The sequence below is a fragment of the Neoarius graeffei genome, chromosome 22 (assembly GCF_027579695.1).
Source record: "Neoarius graeffei isolate fNeoGra1 chromosome 22, fNeoGra1.pri, whole genome shotgun sequence".
Taxonomy (NCBI): Eukaryota; Metazoa; Chordata; class Actinopteri; order Siluriformes; family Ariidae; genus Neoarius; species Neoarius graeffei.
Window position 1 is genome coordinate 18,337,646 of NC_083590.1, and position 17,128 is coordinate 18,354,773.

Genomic DNA, 17,128 nt, shown 5'->3' on the forward strand with positions numbered 1-17,128 from the left:
AAGGGAAAAGGAAAATTTACATCTGCACTCTATAAGCCTAATCACTCCACATAGGAGCCAGGTGAAGGAGAGCTAGAGGAAGGGAAAAGATAGTCCCACATTACACTACTGGGCCCTGTACTACGAAGCGGGTTTTCTGGCTTACCAGGGTAACTTCGAGAGTAACTTGATCACGTGCAGCGTAACTTCCCGATTAACCCATAGGCTACTACGAAAGTTGGCTATGTTCAAACCGAGGTATGCTGCCATGGCAACTTACGCTGCATCTCAAACCTGCTCGTCTCAGGTTATGTTCTTGGTTAACCCGAGGTTTCCGATTAACCACACCCTTTTTAAACACCACCTCTCCACCGACATTTCCTCTAGAGACAATGCCAGCGTACCTGGATGACCCGTGCGATATCGGAGCGCAGATTAGAGATGGGATTTATGGCTCTTTGACGGGATCCGCATCTTTGTGATCCGTTCTTTGAAAAGAGCCGTTCAAAAGACTGGCTCATTTGGCTCTTTTTAAATATTTATTCAGTTTTAAGAAGACAGCGTCTAAAGAAGCCAGATCCCTCTGCTTAGACAGTGACATCAATGTTTCTGGACATACCTTTTATATAAAGCAACCTAGACTTACATTATTGTAACCCCTAAACGCTCATAAATAACCATTAAAAAACAATGAGGGCTTCAATGAATGTCCATGCAGAACGGCTTTTCTGTAAAAAAAAAAAAAAAGAACCCACTCAAGAACATAGTTATCAAGAACGCAAGAATATTTTATAGAAAAACACTTGTTTTACAAAAATATTTAAGTCTGAGATATAAAATAGATACAACTACAATAAATATAACAAGAACATTTTAATAGAAAAAAACATATTAAAAATATTGAAATTGTAACAAAAATAGATACAACTAAACAGTCAGATAAATAGATAAAGCTATAACAAGAACACAAGATTATTTTAATAGGAAAAAACAATTAATGCAAAAAATATATTAGAAAAATAGATACAACTAGACAAACAGATAAATAAATAAAATACACAAAAATAGAACAAACAAAATGACGATAGAATACGTTAAATGAACGTCCGTGCAAAGTAGTTTTTCCACAGTATTATCATTAATATCACACAACTACATTATAAACTATATACAAAACAATTTGAACTATTAGGCAAACAGATAAAACTTGAATAAATAAAAGGCAAATGCTGTTTAGCCTACTTCTTGTCCTTGGGCAAAAGCTTTTTCATCTGAAACACAGTACAGAAAAAGAACGACACACACACACACCATTATGAATGATGTTTTTATATTTCATTTTCACCTGTTGCCAGGTGCGTTTGGCACTGCTGTTGCCTCTGAAATGTTCACAGGACATACACCAACTTAGTCAAAGGGACTGAACAGTCAGTCATCCTAATTCATGTGACTCATGTGCACATATCAGCTTAAGTAGGCTACTCCATGAATTTACCATACCAAATTTTATTCAGGATTTTTCGGACATTAAACAAGCTATATATGACTGGGGCCACGTCGAAGGACCATTTTCTGTGACTTGTGATTGATCATGAAGCTTTCTCTCACCCTATACTTCTGTTCTGGAACATGTAGAAGGGAGAATGTACTTGCGCATTTACCCGATCGGCAATTCGTTGCCAACATGCTTGCCGCTCCTTATTGGCAGCCGCTGTGTTAGATTTTGCTCTTAATGTTGTTTTGAACTCCTCGTAGCTTTGCATTCTGACAGCGCATTCTTCCTCCGTGAAGCACGGCGACCGTGCCATTGTGAACAGTGGGGATTTGCGCTGATAACCTCCCCTTTAACGTGAACGCGCATTAACCCTGATTAGGTTAAACCAGGTTCAACAAATCAACTTCATAACTGGCGTCGTAGTACCGTTTAACCCCAAACAAGATAACCAGGTTTTGTCAACCCCGGTTTAGCGGGGGAACCCTGGGTTACTTCTGGGTAGGTTAACCTCCGTTCGTAGTACAGGGCCCTGGAGGGCGTGATAGTCAAACTCGACCTGCAAGTAAGTTCAGGCGGATCTGCAGCCAATTCAACCTGCTCTGTCTGCAGCCTCCTTTAATCCCCAAGCACAGCCTGCACGAAGTTGTGTGGGCAAACGTTCACTTATCCGAACTACCTGAGCTCGTCTGTGAACTTTCGAAACGGGCTTATTACCGTACGGACTGGAGTCGTTGGATTTCCGCGGACTTAAAACGGGCTCGGACGTGTATACTGCGGAAGAAAAAGGAATGTCGAACTGCTCAACCTGCGCGTGCCGGAGGACGCAAACAGATAAGCTAATCATTTAAGACTCTCTTTGCATTTGACTGAAGGTTCCTTAAACGTGATATATGCTTAATGACTCGATTTAGAGTGTTTTCTTGGTCAAAATACAGTCTGTGGCAAACAATCCAAAACGGCAGGATAGATCAAAAACGAGAAACAAGCAAAGGGTCGGGCGAGGCGCAAACAGGATATCAGAGGCAAAGTGAGACCGGGAATAAGGAACAGGAAATCAGACCCATGGGTAGAAAGGCTCGGTAATGCGTACTCATGTAACATAATACTTCACATAGATCAGGCATCAGCACGGTCCTTAAATAGGTGCACAGAGCTCCTTAACTGAGTTCAGGTGCGCGTCGTTAACGGTGCGCACGCTGGAGTCCGCTCAACGCATGCGCAGCCCAGGGCGCGTCTTCAGGTGTACGCGCCACAGCACGCAGGACTGACAGGTGTTAATGAAGCTGATATAATGTAATAGAAATCAAAGAAATTTTAATTATCAGTTATTTTAAAAGGATGTTTTGCGCAGGATAATTGTCGTCTGGTGCCCAATAAGGACCAGCAGAACTCAGACACCGACTCATATGGCGATGCGTGTGATAACTGTCCAAATGTTCCTAATGGAGATCAGTTGGACACAGACGGTAATGGCGTGGGAGACAGCTGTGATAGTGACATCGATGGAGATGGTATATGCGCCACACCCTGTGATACACTCATCAGCATGACCAAGTCTTTGAAAATATTAGCACCATGTTCATACTGCTTCCATCAAATCCTTGTGTCCTTCCCCTTTCCAGAGGGTACAGATGCGTGCATAGTATTTATACCTTTTATTTAGTACCACTTATTTCTAAAGGAAAATTAAGAACCACTTTTGTACGTGTACAATTCATCTATACAAAGCTCTTTTCTCATGTCTGTGATTTTTCTGCAGGAATCCCTAACATGCTGGATAACTGCCCAAAAATCCCCAATGCCATGCAGACGGACCGAGATGACGATGGAGTGGGAGACGTGTGTGACAGCTGTCCTGACATCAACGACCCCACTCAGGTGTATGCTTACTCATAAACTCGTGTATATACTCCAGAAAACAAAATATTGTAGCACTGGTCTTACCATAAAACACCATTAAATAGACATATAATCCATAAATCCAAATAACTAATTTCACTAAATTCGGGACTTGTGTACCAGATGCACCACGTAACCTGAGGATTATTGTTATTTAACAAAGAACAAAATGCACATTTTTCTCTGAAAAGGGGTTTATTTAACATTCATGAAAGGAGTCTCCAGTGTCAGTGCTTTGTAACCATCAGTAAGTTTTCCGACACGGGAAAGTTTTCAGGCAGATGAGTTTCTGAGTTTTCAGCAACATGACAAGCTGTGTTGTTTTTCTTATCCATCCATCCATCCATCCATCCATCCATTTTCTTCCATTTATCTGAAGTCGGGTCACGGTGGCAGCAAGCTAAGCAGGGTATTCCAGGTGTCCCTCTCCCCAGCACTTTCCAGTTCCTCCTGGGGTTATCCCAAGCTGCTCCCAGGCCAGATGAGATATATAATCTCTCCAGTGTGTTCTGGGTCTACCCTGAGGTCTCCTCCCAGTTGGACGTGCCTGGAAAACCTCCAAAGGAAGGTGCCCAGGAGGCATCCTAATCAGATGCTCGAACCATCTCAGCTAACTCCTTTTGACATGAAGGAGCAGCAGCTCTACTTCGAGATCCCTACGGATGTCTGAGCTCCTCACCCTATCTCTAAGGGTGAGCCCAGCTACCTTTCAGAGAGAGCTTATTTCAGCCACCTGTATCCCCGATCTCATCCTTTTGGTCACTACCCAAAGCTCATGACCATGACCAACTCCCTCTTCACCACGATGGTCTGGTACAACGCCCGCATTACTGCTGACACCACCCCAATCTGCCTGCCCATCTCGCGCTCCATTTTTACTATCACTCGTGGACAAGACCCTGAGCTACTTGAACTCCTTCACTTGGTGCAGCAACTCACTCCCAACCCAGAGCTTTCAAGCTTGAATTTATTGGAGGAATAAATAAAAATCCTCCTAACTGCATGAAATTCAGGCACCTGTGTAAGACGAGTCCAAGTATGAGTAACTTTCCCAATGTTACCACTGCTGTAACTTACTGCCTCTGAATATGAGGATGTTAAAAAAAAAAAAAACCTTGACAAATTTGTTGAACTTGTTGACTTGTCTGTTAGACTTGTTTATTGGACTTGTTCATTTGATATGGTGGACTTGTCTCTGATTTGCTTGTTAGACTTGTTTATTTCATATGTTTTTTGGACTTGTTTATTGGACTTGTTTGATTTGCTTGTTGGACTAGTCTCTGATTTGCTTGTTAGTCCAACGAACATATGAAAAATGAGTCCAATAAACAAGTCCAAAAAAGCATATGAAATAAACAAGTCTAACAAGCAAATCAGAGACAAGTCCACCATATCAAATGAACAAGTCCAATAAACAAGTCAACAAGTTCAACAAATTTGTCAAGGTTTTTTTTTTTTTAAATGTCCTCATATTCAGAGGCAGTAAGTTACAGCAGTGGTAACATTGGGAAAGTTACTCATATTTGGACTCGTCTTACACAGGTGCCTGAATTTCATGCAGTTAGGAGGATTTTTATTTATTCCTCCAATAAATTCAAGCTGTCTTTATATAACCCAGCTGTTTTGATAAGTTAGTCTGAACCAGCTGTGTTGTTTTTCATTAAACCATGTTTGTAAGATCCAGGCACATTACCGATAACATGCCCTTGTCATGTTTATTAGATCAGTAGGGTTTGTGGGATTTACTGTGTGTGTTTGTTTTCAGAGTGCGTCTGTATGAAGGCGCTGCTCTGGTTGCGGACTCCGGTGTGGTGATTGACACCTCGATGAAAGGAGGACGTCTGGGTGTTTTCTGCTTCTCACAGGAGAGCATTATCTGGTCCAATCTGAACTATCGATGTAACGGTGAGGACCCCATAGTGAAGCTTTGTTGTATAAGTCACATAAAATATATATATATTTTTGTTTATAGAATAGCAACAGTGTAGCTTAGTGCAAGTTGGAGCTACTAATGTAGTTAACAAGGGAGTTTATAAACTTGTACACCTTTATAGAGCTGTGAAAGCGCCCCAAACAGATTTGTTGAGGTTCCTGACACTGTATGGTCTCTAAAACTGGATGAAAGGACTTCACAGAGCTAAAAACAGTCATCGCTTCATCTCGAAGCTAAATTACTTTTCTTCCTTAGCACATACTTCATACCAGTGTTCTTTATTTTTTTTGTGTGTGAAATTTGCGCTGGCTCTCTGAGGCGAATATGGCTAATAGGGAACTCATGGACCACGCATCTCAAAAATGAGAATCGTATATTTTTTTTAGAAAGCAAACATGTTAGCTGAGGATTAACAAGAGTAAGGATTATAGCAAAGCAAGAAAGCAAATTTATTTGTATAGTGTTCAGGCCAAAATTCTGCACTTTAGATTTTCACTTAAAATTCTACAACTGTAATATTAAATATTTCTGATGAACATGATTTGATGTGAAATCTGAAATTTTAATAAAATCATTGAGTTCAGGTTTTGCCATAAAATCTAAAGTCATGGACTGGAATGATGAGATGCTAATTAGTGAATGTGTGTGTGTGTGTTCTCATCAGATACGATCCCAGATGATTTTTACCTCCATCACAAACAGATGAACCTCAGGACGGGAGCATAGATGAGCGTCCATGTCTTTAATCACTGCATCATGCAACCTCAAGATACCACAGTCTGCAGTGTGTGTGCGTGCGTGCTAGTGCTGTATGTGAGCTCATGTCTCTGTGTCTGGATAGTGTTTTATTTCCCCCTTAATCTTATGATTGCTGATTAACTCAGTGTCTGTATTAAACTCAGTATTTAGTCCAGAGAGTCTCACACTGAGGACAGCTAGTATGCAGATGTGACATAATTAATGCTACAGAGTGAAAGCTTCTGTTACAAACACGTTAAAACACCTCGACAAATACACTGAACACCACCAAACCCTCGAGGTGCGTATCTGCTCACAACAGTCACCCACAACTTGTACAGCCATCATTTTTATCATAAATAATATTTCTTTTCAATAACAAAGTATGAGTTTTAGCTTCAAGTAATCCAGCTTTTGTGAATTTGCCAGCTAGAAATACCCTCAGCCCTACATGCCCCACCCTCTTCTCCTGTTAAACCAATAAAATCACAGGATTTCTGTATTAAAATATGATACTTTTATATTTTATAACACAATAAAACTTCTCACATAATACTCAGATGAGAAGTGGCAAAACTTTTTTTTTTAATTTCTTTTTTTTTTCTTCTATTTGACTAGTCCTCATGCTCAAGTTAGTTTCCTGAACTAATTAAATATGTTTTATCACTGAATTTAAAACGCTTCACAAGGTGTAGGGCCAAGGTCAGCAGTTGAGTATAATGCAGTGTAGAGCGACTGCATTTCACTGTTAGTCAGACTTTTAACAAATGCATTGAGTCAACTGACTTTACACTCTGCTGTTTACTTATCATTATGGTGCTAAGGTCTACTTCCTCCTGTGTGTGTGTGTGTGTTATGCCTGTACTGTATGTAACACTGTAACTAACACAGTATACTCATGTTGTGGATACAACTGTTCAACTGTAATTAACAATACTGTTTATAAATAAAAGTTTAAAAAATACTATTGACTCTTGTCTAAGCTCATTTTGTGAAATATGTAAGGAATAAAAAAACGAGCTGGGGTGTACTGGAATAGGAAAGTAATCAATGATGAGGTGGCATGATTCATCTCGACATAAATCATCCATTATCTGTAACCACTTATCCTGTGCAGGGTCGAAGACAAGCTGGAGCCTATCCCAGCTGACTATGGGTGAGAGGTGGGGTACACCCTGGACAAGTCGCCAGATCATCACAGGGCTGACACAGAGACAACCAACCATTCACACTCACCTTCACACCTACTGTACGGTCAATTTAGAGCCACCAATTAGCCTAACCTGCATGTCTTTGGACTGTGGGGGGAACTGGAGCACCCGGAGGAAACCCACACAGACACGGGGAGAACATGCAAACTCTACACAGAAAGGCCTTCATTGGACACTGGGTTCAAACCCAGAACCTTCTTGCTGTGAGATGACCATGCTAACCACTACACCACCATACCGCCTGTGCTCTGCTTCCTTTCCAAACTAATGACATGCCCACTGATGTCGTCACAGTTCATGTTGGAAAAATCAGGTATATTTTGGTTCCAGGTGGGAACCAAATGTTCAGGTTCCAAACCAATTTTAAGCGTTTTATTTCTCTTATACTGCAGTAATTTGCCATTACAATATTTTATTCACTAAATAATTATTTTCTTTAATCTGATGCAAAAACAGAGAAGCGATCATGCCCAGCAGGTCTAACATCTGTTCCAGCTTCTGTGGAATGATTGTGTTGAATGCTGAAGTCAATAAACAGCATTCTAACATAACTGTCCTTGTTGTCTAGCTGCGAGAGGGTCAGGTGGAGCGTAGTTGAAATGGCATCGTCTGTGGTACGGTTTCAGCGGTAAGCAAACTGTAGGGGGTCTAATTCCTGTGGCAGTTGTGTTTTCATGTGCCTCAATACCAGCCTCTGGAAGCATTTCATGATGATGAGCATGAATGCTATAGGCTGGTAGTCTTTTAGACAGGACATGGTAGACTTCTTTGGCACCGGGATGATTTTGAGACATGTAGGTACCACAGCTGTGCTCTGTGAAGATGTCTGCCAGCTGATGAGTATATTCCCCGAGTACCCGGCCAGGTATGTTGTCAAGACGCACTGCTTTTCGTGCATTCACTCTGAAGGGTCTTCCTGTCATCAGCAGTAGAAAGACAGAGTATCTGGTTCTTGATGGAGAGGGTTGTCTTTCTGGTTGGTTCCCTGTTGTGTCTCAAGTTGGTGTATGTCCTGTGAACATTTCAGAGGCAACAGCAGTGCCAAACGCACCTGGCAACAGGTGAAAATGAAATATAAAAACATCATTCATAATGGGGTGTGTGTGCAAGCAAGCATTCATTTGCCTTTTATTTATTCAAGTTTTATCTGTTTGCCTAATAGTTCAAATTGTTTTGTATACAGTTTATAATGTTGTTGTGTGATATTAATGATAATATTGTGGGAAAACTACTTTGCACGGACGTTCATTTAATTTATTCTATCGTCATTGTTTGTTCTATTTATGCATTTTATTTATCTGTTTGGTCTATTTGTATCTATTTTCTAATATTTTCTGCATTAAGTTTTTTCCTATTAAAATAATCTTGTGTTCTTGTTATAACTTTATCTATTTATCTGACTGTTTAGTTGTATCTATTTTTGTTACAATTTCAATATTTTTAATATAGAAAGTTTGGTTTTTTTTCTATTAAAATGTTCTTGTGTGATAACTAGTTCTTGTGTTATATTTATTGTAGTTGTATCTATTTTGTATCTCAGACTTAAATATTTTTGTAAAACAAGTGTTTTTCTAGGGCGGCACGGTGGTGTAGTGGTTAGCGCTGTCGCCTCACAGCAAGAAGGTCCTGGGTTCGAGCCCTGGGGCCGGCGAGGACCTTTCTGTGTGGAGTTTGCATGTTGTCTGCGTGGGTTTCCTCCGGGTGCTCCGGTTTCCCCCACAGTCCAAAGACATGCAGGTTAGGTTAACTGGTGACTCTAAATTGACTGTAGGTGTGAATGGTTGTCTGTGTCTATTGGCCCTTTTCCACTACCCTTTTTCAGCTCACTTCAGCCCGACACGGCTCGCGTTTCGACTACCAAAAACCAGCACGACTCAGCTCGCTTCAGCCCTGCTTAGCCCCTAAAACTCGCACCGTTTTGGAGTGGGGCTGAAGCGAGCCAAACCGTGCCGAGTGAGGCTGGGGGAGTGAGCAGACACTCCCCTGTGCACTGATTGGTGAGGAGGAGTGTCCTCACATGCCCACACATGCCCCACGAGCACGCTGGGATCTGTAAACACCGCAAACCCGGAAGAATTACGAAAATTTCTGAAGCCTTATGCGCCTCACCTCATCTATACGCTCTTGCCAGTATCTGTTGGCGTTGTCAGTGACAACAAGCCACAGCACCAAGACCAGCAACACTAACGACTCCATGTCCTCCATGTTTATTGTTTACTATTCGGGTCGTGAGACTACTGCTTAAAAGCTCACTGAATCAGTGACATACAGAGCATCGTGGACGATTTCGCGGAGCGCAAGGCTCATCGTATGCCCTTCAAATAATGCGCGCAGTAGGCTATTGATGTTTTATTATGAGCCATGTACAGTATGTCGCCTAATGTTTTTTTGTTTCTGAGTTACATGTTCGTTTGAAGGACTTAATGTACAAAATAACATAGTTGCACCCCGTAGTGTTGAAATTGGTAAACACAGTGCATTCAGTGAGGTTTGCACCGCCCTCCTTTTATTTCTGACTCTTCCTGTCACCGTTGCAACCTCTGAGCGCTCATTCGTATGCCCTTCAAATAATGTGCGCAGTATAGGCTATTGATGTTTTATTATGAGCCATGTACAGTATCCTAATGTTTTTTGTTTCTGAGTTACATGTTCGTTTGAAGGACTTGATGTACTAAATAACATAGTTGCACCCGGTAGTGTTGAAATTGGTAAACACCGCAGTTGCGGACATTTTGTAGCCTAAAATGATGTTATGATAAGCTTTAATAAAGGGCCCGGTCATTTGCCCCGCCCCCGGCCCGGCTCTGACTTGTTCCGCCACTGTCACTGATGTCACTGTTTGCGCTGCTTAACGACATCACATGACGTCCACCCACTTTCGCTAACTCCACCCAATGTGTCCACCCACTTCCAGCCAGCACGGTTGTAGTCGAAATGCAACTCCAACAGCCCCGCTCAGCCCGACTCAGCTCGACTCGGCACGGCACGGCTCAGCCGCGTTTGTAGTGGAAAAGCGGCATTAGTGTCAGCCCTGTGATGACCTGGCGACTTGTCCAGGGTGTACCCTGCCTTTTGCCCATAGTCAGCTGGGATAGGCTCCAGCTTGCCTGCGACCCTGTAGAAGGATAAAGCGGCTAGAGATAATGAGATGAGAAGTTTTTTTCTATAAAATATTCTTGCGTTCTTGATAACTATGTTCTTGAGTGGGTTTTTTTTTTACAGAAAAGCCATTCTGCATGGACATTCATTGAAGCCCCCATTGTTTTTTAATGGTTATTTATGAGCATTTAGGGGTTACAATAATGTAAGTCTAGGTTGCTTTATATAAAAGGTATGTCCAGAAATATTGATGTCACTGTCTAAGCAGAGGGATCTGGCTTCTTTAGACGCTGGCTTCTTAAAACTGAATAAATATTTAAAAAGAGCCAAATGAGCCAGGCTTTTGAACGGCTCTTTTCAAAAGAACTGATCACAAAGATGCGGATCCCATCAAAGAGCCATAAATCCCATCTCTAATCTGCGCTCCGATATCGCACGGGTCATCCAGGTATGCTGGCATTGTCTCTAGAGGAAATGTCGGTGGAGAGGTGGTGTTTAAAAAGGGTGTGGTTAATCGGAAACCTCGGGTTAACCAAGAACATAACCTGAGACGAGCAGGTTTGAGATGCAGCGCAAGTTGCCATGGCAGCATACCTCGGTTTGAACATAGCCAACTTTTGTAGTATGGGTTAATTGGGAAGTCACGCTGCACGTGATCAAGTTACTCTCGAAGTTACCCTGGTAAGCCAGAAAACCTGCTTCATAGTACAGGGCCCAGATCTCTCACACCAAACTGGGAACGGTGACGAACAAGAAGCAACAAAGGACCACAGCAAACAATAACTGCAATCACTCACTCCAGGCAAAACGGCAGTGGTTATTGGGGTTAGACCTCTGAAAACAAACACGACGTATTAATGGCATGTATCAAGAACACTTAATGTAAACATGGCATACAAACTTACCTGGTTGAAGCTGGTCATACTGCTTGCTAATCAAATATTGGATGCACCACATTTCACAGTCTCTTGCATGACTACACACAACATTTCCGAGTTTCTACAAAGCAATGGCGTGGCAGAGGTCAATAGCTACACACGGCAAGCAAAACAGCACTGCCTCCACATTCACAACAATCAGCAGGACTTACGCAACACCCAAGTCTGTTGTAACCACATAAAGCGCATGAAGTCCACCACGGCAACCATAACGGAACAGCGCAGCTCCCAACGAGCTTAGGCGGACAGCATAAAGACAGCCAACTATTCGCAGCTCTCCAGATCCATTGGCTACAGCCCTAGAAACACCATAAGTCCAGCACTTAAATAGGACCAGGAGAACACTTCACCACTCACCATAGTTCCGCCCCCATCCGCGCTCTCCCGGTTACAATCTATCCCCCGCTTTGTGTCGTCGCCCTGACAACATACCAAAAAAAAAAAAAACTTCCGGAGAACTATACCTGCTTCCTAAGAAAACTGAGGTTCTGTGGGTTCGGCCAGGGGGTATTACTGACCGGGGAAGGTGGTGGATGTTTGTATGCTTCCCTGCCGTCTCCCGATTACTGCGGCGCACCCCCTTGGCCAGATAGGATTCATCCAAAGAGGAAACCTGCTGGCCAGAATCACCTGGAGCAACCACCTCCAGGGCACTAGGTACTGAGACCACATCACTGTCCACCCCCCCCAGGGGGCAGTGGTTCAGATGGAACCTCAAGCGTTGTCGGATGCAATGGGACACCCTCACTATGAAGCTGCAATGCCACCCAATGCCCCGATTCCTCCTCTAAGGCCCTCCCTGAATGGGCGGGGCAGGTGCTAGCAGCTCCGCCGTAGCTGAAGGCCACACTGCCTTCAGCATGGACCTATGGACATGCCTGATGCCATCCGGCTGGTCCTGTGGGGCAACAGAATAAATGCACCCCCCTGGAGCCGGCGCCTTCAGCACGACATACTTAGTGGGGCTCCATGCATCCTGTATTTTATTCCTACCGTGTACACTGGTGTTACGCAAATAAACCACCTGGCCCTCCTCGAGCGGGTGATCAAAGATCTTCTGATCATGTCTCTCCTTACAAAGACATGCAGCCAGTTCAATACGGTCCCAGGCCCCATCAAAGGCCACCTGTAGGCGCCCTCTATGTTCTAGAACCCAATCACTGTCCCTGCAGTCTGAGCAGGGACCCTCCCCAACAGAAAGTCAACCGGCAGATTGGGCTCCTGTCCAAACATCAGTAAATAGGGGGACTCTCCTGTAGTCTGATGTACAGTTGTATTATAACAAGAGAATTTGTGGTAAATAACGAGGCCACTCTGCTTTACTCAATGCAGGCAGTGCACAAAGAAGACCGTGTAGGGTTCTATTGAAACACTCACATTGGGCGTTCCCTTGGGGGTGATCTGGCGTGGTACGAGTTTTAGTTATTCCATACAGTTGACACAATTGGTGCACCAGCGCACTCTCAAAATTCCTCCCCTGGTCCGAATGTATATGGGCCGGGATGCCAAATTTATAAAACCACTCACGCACCAAAATACCAGCAACAGTGGAAGCTCTCTGGTCAGACGTGGGCACTGCTTGAGTGAACTTCAAGAACACATTCGTCATAACCAACACGTGTTCCTTCCCATCACGAGCCATCTCCAACAAGGTGAAGTCTATTGCCAAAACCTGGTTAGGTTTGGCGGCCACCAGGTGGCCCATGGGTGCCTTCCCCAATGCATCGGTCCTTGCCAGGGTACAGCGCTCACAGCGCCAACACCACTCTTTGATGTCCTCATACATCCTTGGCCAATAACACCGGGCCCGAACCAGCTCCGTAGTCCTCTCTACCCCCTGATGTCCGTGACCTTGGTGCAACTGTTGCAAGATTTCATCACGCAAAGCGGCTGGGAAGAGCACCTGCCAAATGTCCTCACCCCCATCAGATCGACAAACCCGACGATGCAGGACAGAATCGCGTTCCACTATTCTCTCCCACTGACGCAACAATTCAAGGATGCGTCTAGACAACGCTTTACATTCCTGGCTGCTAGGTCGCCTCCCAAGCCTCCAAAAGGAGGCAAAAGTGCTGATAACCAGATCAGCACTCTGGAGGGCAGTTAGATCAAGGCCAGAGGGGACCGGCAAGGCAGAAACAGTATTCTGCAACACCGGGGCAGGGCGGCCCAATCCAATGGACTGTTGCAACGCTACCGGGAGGGAAGTGCCAATGCCGGTAACAGGAGCTGGAGAAGAGCCAGGAGGATGTTGCCGAGACAGGGCATCAGCGTTCCTATTAATCCGCCCAGACCGATACTTAACTGAATAGTCAAACACCTCTAACTGAGCAGCCCAACGCTGCTCAGTGGCACCGAGTTTAGCTGTTCGAAAGTAACTGAGAGGATTATCATCGGTCCACACAACACACTTGTGCCCCAAAAGGTATTCCCTAAACTTGTCTGCCATAGCCCATTTCAGGGCCAGGAATTCCAGCTTCATAGAGCTGTAGTTGGACATCTTCCGTTCCGAGCGACTAAGTGCTCGGCTGGCATATGCAATAGGTCTCACTTGACCATCCTTCTCCTGGGACAGTACTGCCCCCAAGCCACTATGGCTCGCGTCCACCTCCAGGATGAAGGGGCGTGAGAAATCCGCATATGCCAGCACAGGTGCACTCACCAGGCAGTTTTTCGAAGCTTTGGGAACATAACTCAGACCAAGCACCTTGTAACGGGATACGACGGCCCCAATTGCCCTTACCTACTTCTGCCACAAGTCGATGAAGGGGTGCAGCCACCTTAGCAAACCCCTTTACAAAGCGGCGATAATAGCTGGCAAAACCTAAGGATCTCAACTCTGCTACACTTTGGGGAAGCGCCCAAGTGGCCACCACAGCCACTTTATCGGGGTCGGTGGATACACCATCCTTGGAGATGACATGTCCAAGGTAGCACACTTCTGCCTGAAAAAAAAAAAAGTTTCACCTTGAGACCTTCTCGATGAAGACGTGTAAGCACAGAATCTAACCGTTCCAGATGTTGATCCACGGATGCGGAAAACACGATAATGTCAAGGTAAAGCAAGAGAGTCTCAAAGTGTTGAGCTCCGAACATGTGCTCCATGAGTCGCTGAAAAGTGCTCGGGGCATTACACAAACCAAAAGGCATTCGATTGAATTCGAAGAGGCCAAATGGAGTGCAAAAGGCTGTTTTCATATGATCTGGCTCGGCGACGGGAACCTGATTGTACCCGCTGGCTAGGATCCATAGTTGAGAACCAGCGGGCCCCACACAGTGCGTCCAGCGATTCTTCAATTCGAGGCAGAGGAAAGGAATCACGACGAGTCTTGCTATTAAGCTGACGATAGTCCACACAAAGCCTTAAACTGCCGTCCTTCTTCCTCACTAACACTATCGGTGAAGCATAGGGACTACAGCTCTCCCTTATCACACGAGCCTCCAACAGTTGGTGAATGAGATTTCACAGCTTCATAATCAGAGGGTGGAATCCTACAATAGCGCTGGCAAATGGGGCATTGTCAAGGAGAGGAATTTCATGTTGGATCAGATCAGTACAACCTAAAATCACCTTCATGCATGGAGAAAACAGACTTGTGCTTCTGCAATAATGCCCGCACTTTCCCTTGTTCCAACTCCGAAAGGGCTGATAAGTCCATCGCCTGGATCAAGGCCTCAATCTTATCTGGCTGTTGTTCCTGGGCATGAACAACCGCAGCAGACCCAACTGCTGGCTCCACCACTTCACAAATCCCAGGGGGTAGGCTAACCACCTGGGCAGTACTCAAACAGCCTAGTACAGACCTAGGGTACAATTTGGCAGTCCAAGTGCCAACGTTGGCCACGGGAATATAAGCTGTACCCCTGACAACCTTCACTACAGTGGATGGTACTATCACATCGACAGATTGGGCATCTAGCCTATTGGATGGCTCAAAAAGTACCGTACAGGATTGGACCGAGAACTGCTGAGCACAAGTAGCTGGCACTAAACGCACCGTGCCCCCGGGTATATAGATAGGATATCTTCCTCTGACCTTCGCTACACCTGCCCGACGTTCTTCTGGTGGCGAGGTATGGCAAGCTTGAAAAGCTTGCCGCCACACCTCCGCCACAGGTGGACTTCCTGAAGCATCGAACAAAGCAAAGCCATGTTGTTTAAACAATTCCTCATAGCACTGGGTGATAATGTTCATCCCCAAGACACCATGCACACCAGGACGCAGAATGGCAGTCGGGCCATCCTTCACCACCAATATGCCTCGCCTGGGAATGACCTTACCAAAAACAGAAACATCAAACTCGGCATAGCCGAGGTAAGGAAAGTCCATTAGCTGCCTTCAACTGCAACCAATTACAGGTCTGAAGCTGCTCCTTAAAATTTTAAAAGAAAAAGGACTCCGGCATAGTGGAAACCATAGAGCCGGTGTCCAATAAGCACTGCAATTCAACGCCACCGATACACACAGGGACAAGCCCCCACGACCTGGGATACAGTGGACTGGTTAGCACCGACAGAACCCAACTTAACCCCATCTGAAATGTGGCTCTGCACTCCAGAGGGTGTTGGGTTTTCCGATGGCCGGCTAAAGTTAGGTAGCCTAGATGGCGAATGAACCTGAAAAGTTTGGGGAGCGCGTTCATTATCGCAGTGGCTAGCATAATGACCAGGCTGGTTACAACACCTACAAATCACAGGGTCATTGCGGCTTCTTAAATGTGGCCGAGCGGTGTTCTGGATCCACAGGACCTGTTGAGAGAGTTGATTAAGCTGCTCCTGCTGTTGCTTTAACATTTGTTTGATCTCAGAAATCTCAGAAAATGGCCCCTCGCGGGCCTCAAAGGTGGAAGTAGCAGAGGGTGCCCTAGACGCAACTGCAGCACAAAGGGAAGGCACAGAATAACTCCTTGGCCTACCTTCGATCACTCTCCCCTCTCGCTCCCACCTTAAGGCCTCGTCGCGAACCTCCAGCAAAGTCAGCAGAGGATTGGCACGAACACTGTTTCAGAGTTCTACGGAGAGAAAGATCGAGCACATTGTCAATAAATTGATCCCTTAAAATTTTGAAAGAAAAAGGACTCCGGCATAGTGGAAACCATAGAGCCGGTGTCCAATAAGCACTGCAATTCAATGCCACCAATACACACAGGGACATGGGGACAAGCCCCCACGACCTGGGATACAGTGGACTGGTTAGCACCGACAGAACCCAACTTAACCCCATCTGAAATGTGGCTCTGCACTCCAGAGGGTGTTGGGTTTTCATCTGAATTTGTGATTTGTATGACCCCATGTTATGTTAAAGCAACAGCAGGAGCAGCTTAAATCAACTCTCTCAACAGGTCATGCGGATCCAGAACACCGCTCGGCCGCGTTTGAGAAGTCGCAATGACCCTGTGATTTGTAGGCGTTGTAACCAGCCTGGTCATTATGGTAGCCACTGCGATAATGAACATGCTCCCCAAACTTTTCAGGTTCATTTGCCATCTAGGCTACCTAACTTTAGCCAGCCATTGGAAAACCCAACACCCTCTGAATTTGGAACCCTGTCAGGAGCACTAGTTACTATTTGATCCATAAGGCGAAACAGAGCATGCGAGTATTCCTGCAAAGATTCTCCTTCACCTTGCCAGCGAGAAAAGAAAGCCTCCTGCAATGAGACATAAGACTGGGAACAACCATATAGATCTTTAAGAATGGATAGAATTTTCTCTGGATCTTCACGATCAGAGTCAGGCCTAAATTTGATTTCGTTCTTAGCCTCACCTTCCAGATGGTCGTAAATAAAATCGGCTTGGTCTATCGAATTCAGATGTCTGGCACGGATACTAGCAC

At 44.8% G+C, this 17,128-nt stretch overlaps 1 protein-coding gene across 22 annotated transcripts in view; it reads left to right on the forward strand.

Annotated features, from left to right (window-relative positions):
* Positions 1–17,128, forward strand: part of LOC132870726 (protein NLRC5-like) — a 930,547-nt gene that overhangs the window by 588,889 nt on the left and 324,530 nt on the right. The window lies entirely within an intron of this gene.